This window comes from Acyrthosiphon pisum, chromosome X (assembly GCF_005508785.2).
Source record: "Acyrthosiphon pisum isolate AL4f chromosome X, pea_aphid_22Mar2018_4r6ur, whole genome shotgun sequence".
Taxonomy (NCBI): Eukaryota; Metazoa; Arthropoda; class Insecta; order Hemiptera; family Aphididae; genus Acyrthosiphon; species Acyrthosiphon pisum.
The window spans coordinates 106,291,108-106,298,527 of NC_042493.1; the positions used below are offsets into that span (position 1 = coordinate 106,291,108).

The window sequence follows — 7,420 nt, forward strand, 5'->3', positions numbered from 1 at the left end:
ATTATTTTATTTTTAGTATATTCTAAATACCTATATATAATATCAATAAATGTTCAATAACTTAAATTTGCATTTTTATTCATGGTGGGAAAGGATAGGGACATATGCAGGCGGAGGAGCGAATAACTATATCGGTTCCTATAGGGGCAATCGTGCTAAATATGGGCCTGACAATAATTATAGTCCTGCACGGTACAGGAAAAATAAATATTTAAAATACTAAAAGCTATAAATGTACATACTAAGACTTAAGCGGATGTCAGCGCACTATTTGTTTTCTCTCTCAGCTGGTCCACGTGCAACATTACAAAACGCATTAACGCAGAATCATTTTTTCTATGTTTTTAAGTAATCTTAGAGTAAAATACAAAAAATATAGAGAATAATATTTTTGAGGGAATGACATATCGATTTTATATTTTATTGTTATTTGACTTTGTATTCGACTTTCAAAATAAGCAAAAAAATGATTTAAATTTAAATTATGTTTGAACTGTTTGAGACAATATTTAGACAAATCGATATGCCATTCCCTCGTAAATATTATTCTCTATCTTTTTTTTTAATGAGTGATATTACTCTAACATTACTTAAAAACATAGAAAAAATGATTCTGCTTAAATGCGTTTTGTCTATGTTGCGCGTGGGCTAGAGAGAGAAAACAAATAGTGTAAAATATTATTAGTGCATTATAATAACATACGACTATGTAAAGTCCAACTGCTGTCTAACGCAGAGGTCGGCAATTAAATTGTATGGCGGTCCAAAAAAATGTTGAGGGCTAGAAAAAACTCAAATAGCATCTAGTTAATAAATAATGTATTGATTTTTGAACAGTTTAAGCTGTTTAAAGCAAATTACTTAATATAACAGGACATAGGTATAATATTTTCCAGTATTTTTAAATTTGGTACCTGCTCTTGGAGTACAACTAATACGCAATGTTTTCAAGATAGAGAATGGAGATAAATTAATGTAGTATAACTATATTATCATTAGGATTGAGTCGAGTACTTACAAAAAAATAATCGATAACATAATAACAATAATGATAATATAGTTGTATAATGATACTGAGTGTATAATGTATATGGTGTTTTAAACGTTCGTAAATTTATTTTAAAAATTAATATTAATCTTTTTTTATAATAATTAGCCTATGGAAATGTACAGTTCACATCATAACCTCGTATGCCGATAACTATAAGAAAATAAAAAATAATCATCAAAATAATATTATATTCTGTAGTGGTTAGTTTGGTATATATACATGAAAAATAAATATGTAATAGGTACACTAAACGTTACAAATATTATTAATTAATCCGTAGTAAGTTATATAGTAAAATGGTAGGTAATATTGTAACGAAAATAAATCCATCACGAACTAGAAGTTAGAATGTTTTAAAATGTGTAAAGCAGTTATATTTCTGCAGAGTGTTGTGTTTGTGGGACAAGCACCAGTGCAAGAATATCGAAGGACGATTGTTTGGGAGTTACAAGGGGAGAAGACGTTAGTAGTTCGACGTCATTATAATACATTAATAATATTTTATACTATCGCATGTTTAAAGTACACAATTTATACCCAATGCTTAATGAAAAATATAATACTGAGTTGATGGTATAATAATTTTTAGTAATAATAAGCGATAGAAATTTACAATGGTTAGCGTGTCCATCATATTATAACCTCGTATGTCGACAACTATAGCAAGAAAAAAAATCATTAAAATTAGTACCTATAGTCCGTAGTATACAGGAAAAATAAACGTGTAAAATACTAACCAATAAAATATACTATCTAGGTACAAATAAGTACTAAATAGCAAATAATAATATTTAAATAGGTACCCACGTATAATTATTATTACTTGTATAAATTATTGATCAATCTGTAGCATAGATTTTATAATGAATTTAATCCTTCGTATTTTGAATTAAGTAGATCAAAATAAACAAAAAAAAAAACATCCAATAAATAATTTACAATAAAAAGGGGGTCCCTAGTGCTGTAGCTAGACTACATGAGGCCTGCGTGTGCAGACCAAAATCTCGAGACCCCTCAGGATTTATCAGAATTATCAACAATTTACACTAAACAAAAACTTAAATTGTTTGAATAAGATAAAATATATAATAAGTGGTACTTAATTAGATATAGATATCTGTGTTGCATAGTTTATATTTAAAGTATTTGTAAGTAACACGAAAAGTTACTATTTTTGTTGGAACCACAAAAAAAAAAACAGTGGTCACAAATTCTAAAACCAACAAGACGAGACGTGTATACGGTACTATTAACATAGGCGCAAATAGGAGGGGCTTTAGGGGCTAAGCCCTCCCAAAAATGTCCATAGCCCCCCAAACATTTCCTACATTTTGTTTTAAGCTTATTCAATATTCAAAGTAAGGCTTTAGCCCCCCCCCCAAATCCCAAACATTATTTGCGCCTATGACTATTAATAATATTAATATTTTAATTTTCAATATTTTAAAATATTATTATTATACATACTCATAATACTCACTTGAAAACTAAAACTAACAAGAGAACACATCATAATATAATGTTCTCACATAAAAGTTTGATAATTGGTCAATTCACTCTAATATCAAAATTAACCGCACTATATTGAAACTGCTGAACGAAAATTTTCCGTGTCATAGGTGTGTAAGATGGAGACAACATATTATGCGGGTGCGATGTCCTCTTTATAGTATACCTATTATGAATGAATTATTCATAATATGTTATATTATGCATGAAAATAAGGACAAAAATCTATATTTATGCTCCTTAATTTTGATAAAGTCACGGACAACAGTAATAATATAGTAAATTAGTAAATATATATTAAATAACATTGGTTTCGTTTCCAAATCAATAACAAATATTTTATATTTTAATAATTTTAATACGAGTCCTTTGAAACCCTTTGAAATCCTGCAGTATAGTACGAGACATATATTATGCGATGCACACTCTGCACAACTGGTTTTCACGGCACGTGGTCTACATTTGTAGAAAAAAAACAGAATTTCGTATCACCACTGGACACCACTCCTTAAGTATTAGGTACAAACAATTTCAGGAATTTTAAAAGACATACTTAAAACAAAATTCAAAATTTCAAAAATCAGAATTGTATGATGTTCAGTTTTAATCGAAAAACGGAAGTCTGGAACGGTCTGTATTATGATTGATAACATTATAATCAAGACAAGCTTGAGGCCTTCGTTATATGACTATAAAGAGCGGATGTTAATATATTTATGAAATTGTTTTAAGAGATCTAAATTAATTCGAGGTAAGATGGGAATTTGTTCATAGCTTATGCGAGTTTGTCAAAATCGAGATTGGCGTGGCTTGGTGGTATTTCGAAATCGATAAAATTACGTATATTAAATTATGTAGGTATAATCATTTATTAATATATATTATAAAAAAATAATTTTTTTTATTTATGGGCCAGACTCAGCCAGGGGGACGTGTGCGAGTTTATCATATTATTTGATTTCAATAAAAATGTATGTACAAGAAATACTGTATTTTTGACAAAATTGTCCAAAGACTAGAATCCACAGTATTACATATATTTTATGTTTTTGTGAAACGTTTTTAAGGGTAATATTGTTGTCCTTGGTGTAAACAATTTAGTAACCGAGAAACTACTCTTTCGAATTTCGAATTAGGTACATTTTCAAAATCAGGCAGGAGGTATCTAAATAAATAAATAATAAATATGATTAACTTTATTAGACTAATTTTTTCAAAACAAATAATTTTATAAACAATAGATGGTAAAACACAAGACACCACTGCTCAATTATGTACAGAAAATGTCTGGAATTTGAAAAGATGGTATTAAAACAAATTATTTCAACACACCAAGAATCAGAATATTCGAACGAATTCAACGTTAAAGGAAAAAACGTTGACGAGCGTGCTCGGTGGATCACTCTGTATAGTAGATAATAATATAATATAATCACTGCTCGAGGCCTTCGCTACGACTTTATCGGAAACGAGATTGGCGTCACCTAACTATAATATGTAATAATGCGAAAAAGAAAATCTGCCCTTTAGGGGACGTGTGCGAGTGTATATGATGTTTGTCGAGTTCCACATAAACCCAGCTACGTATCAGAGAAACCGTTGCAGTTGAATACGGAGAGGAAATACGATTTAAAAGGTCACGTGAGTATTATATGGGTTGGTAGGTTATATACATACGAACTACACACCAAGTAAATTACTTATGCCACCAAATTCTGTACAAGTGTACAGGGTGATTCACCGACCATATTATGATCGACTCCATAATTAATATTGTATATGATTAATATGATAATATAATGACGATAAGGCATGGTAGATAATATTATACAACTTAAAAAAAAAAGTAGTGTTGCATTATGGTGAAATTACATTAATTTTACTATCGAAGTTTGGTCATGAATAATATTGTAATATTATCTTATGGTTTACAGGTGGTAATTATTTTTAGTGGAAATAACAGGAAAGGTCTTAAACGGGCAGGACAGCTTACGTTATACAGACAAACCTTGGAATCAATCAAAATCAAACGATGTTTCAACAATTAAATTAAATTATGTTAGTTTCAATTGTTTTGCTTTTTCTAAAATCAAAAATCGTTTTCCCAACGGGGACAATTATTTTTATCGTGACACAAATATTTACTGACTGGGTCAGTTGAATGCTCAGCAGGCTGATTTACAACGATTAGTTCCTTTATACATACCTACACGATAAGATGGAAATCGTATTACGCGAAAATAGTGGAATTCCTATGCAATTTATAGGTTATCTCAACGGAGATTAAAATGTATTAATGACAATAATATGATGTGCCTATATAAAAATTATAAAATATAAATTAACCTTAAGGTATTTTGTTTTTCTTAAAAATCTATATACTTACGTACAAATCGAAAGTTAAATGACAGTATAGTATAGTTTCAATTGATTATTATAAGCTTTATGTACTAAAGAGTATTTCCATGTACATACTATGGTGGTTTTACATCAAATATAAAATAGAGATATTAATATTTAGTCAAGTAATCCCTATTATACTAGGTGACAATTTTTTAAGGTATTTAAGTGCTCGATAAAACGTATTTTATTGGCTGGTGAAAAAACCTCAAATGTTATTTGGTTTCATACTCATTTCCTGAATCATTGTTGGCACCTTTGCTCAATAAATTGCAACTAGATTATAGGAAGTGCCGAAAAAGTGCAAGTAAATGGTTAAAATCATCGGATCTAACTTTACGCAATGTCGTTAGCAAAGTGGCATAAAAATGGCGTAACAATGGAAATGCTTATAGGTAGTTGTCGAATTTCGTATTGCTATTAAATATTAATTATTGCATAAGTGTTGTAGGTACTATTGTTTATGGATATCTGATCAGGAACCGTGTTACACATAATATTGTAGTGTACCTATTATATATTACAGCGAAGAGCCAATACCGCCCACTCGTATCGTTCACATCTGTAAACCCATATTATGTGAGCATACAATAAATATTTCCCAACTATGGTAAAAATATTCACAGGAAAATAATAATATAGTTGTCGAAATATTTTAAAAAGTTGCGTAAATAATTAGGAAATATTTTAGTCAAATTCTTTGGCCAATAAGTTCAAAAAACATTTACAAAACATTTTAATCATATAGCATATAAATATATATATTTTCTAAAAAAAAACATTTTTATGGAAACTTTAAAAAAATATTAAGTCAACATTTTCTTGCAATTGCATTGTACAATACTTTGTTATAATGAGAAGAAAATATTTATAAAATATTGTTAGTCAAATATTCATTATTCAAGCACTTTAAAATATTCACAAAATATTATAATTTCCCAAATACTGTGTGGGTGGTTTAATGGTAGATTATAGGTACCTATTATATTTAAGTAATATTAACAACCGACATCAAGACTAGTCCAAGATTCATATACATTTGTAAAATTAAAACTAAAATGTCTATAATCATAATAATATTAGGGCTTATCATTAAAAAAAATAAAACATTTTAATTTAATTTTTAGTGCTTTTTTGAATGTTTTTGATAAATTAATTAGACAATAGGTACATATACCTATTTTTAAAAAAAATAAGAGCATATTTTCATGCATATTTAATTGTTTTTTTAGTGCATTAAATGCACAGTAAGTGTATAGTAAGTTGTTATTAGGTTGTATAGTACATCACGATAAACTGGTTAGGTACCTAATAGGTAGGTGCAATAAAACCACAGAACGTTAGAACATAAAATATTTTTCAGTGAATAATTATTGTGTTAACTATTTTGGTAGCTGTCGGTTTTCTGCCAATTATACCCATTGACTATTGATAAGGTGACCTACCGACCTGGTAACACATTGAAACGACTAGCAAAACAATAATCTCTACCTCTCAAAGTCCAAACATTGGTAACTACTAATTAGTATTATAATGAACCGTATTTATACACGTTTGGTAATACGGTTAGGAAGTACACTTCGGTATAGAGTTACACATATTCTGTGATAAAGGTATAAAATAGTATACAATTATTAATTATATAGTGCATAACTACGATAATATCGCAGTATTATATTTCTTACAGCTGTTTTATATATAGTCGCTTCGTAAGTCGATTTTATCATAATTTATCATAGTTTGAGTAAATATCTAACCAGTATATCACTACCTAGCTATTGTACAACATTTTATGTAATCTGTGCGAGTATAAACCGTGATAGTAATAGCCAGACGACTAGCTGCTAATAATAATAAATAATAATAATAACTACAATACACATATTATTATTAGATTATCTTCATTGTTGTCGAGTTTAGGTGGCGCATTGACTCAACAGCCTCAGTTGCCGGTGGACGTTTATTATATTAACTTACCATAAGTATTATGACCGTTATATACATACTGTGCCTAACACTCTAAAGTGTAAATTCTAATATTCAATTCACTGCGAGCGTTGTCACATGACACACTTATAATAGTATATTGTGATTTGCAATCAGACAATATGCATTATAATAATTTAATTACCAATTCATTCGTTGTTTGTTCTATTCTCCTATTCTCCGTACCACAATCGTTCAACCAAAATGTGGGACCAACTGTAAAAATGACCAACGGACAAGTGTGGCCGAAACCTATGCTGCAACACATCTACGACGAATACTTGACATTTGAACCAGAACATTTTCATTTCAATGTAAGACCAAACACATAAAATATAACTAAAACATGTACCTATACGATTTTGAATTTTTCTGACCAATTTTTTATAATAAAAGTTATATTTTAAATAATGTCACGTACTTATAATATTATCTTGCATGTTATAATATTTTAATAATAATTGCTTGTGAGTA

The 7,420-nt window shown here is 29.0% G+C and overlaps 1 long non-coding RNA gene across 1 annotated transcript in view; it reads left to right on the forward strand.

The window, feature by feature from the left end:
• Positions 1 to 6,857: 6,857 nt before the first annotated feature.
• The window catches only part of LOC107883519, a 1,053-nt gene continuing 490 nt past the window's right edge, over positions 6,858 to 7,420 (forward strand). Inside the window, exon 1 of the long non-coding RNA XR_001679349.2 lies at positions 6,858 to 7,260. This is a non-coding gene — a long non-coding RNA (uncharacterized LOC107883519). The remainder of the gene's footprint in view (positions 7,261 to 7,420) is intronic.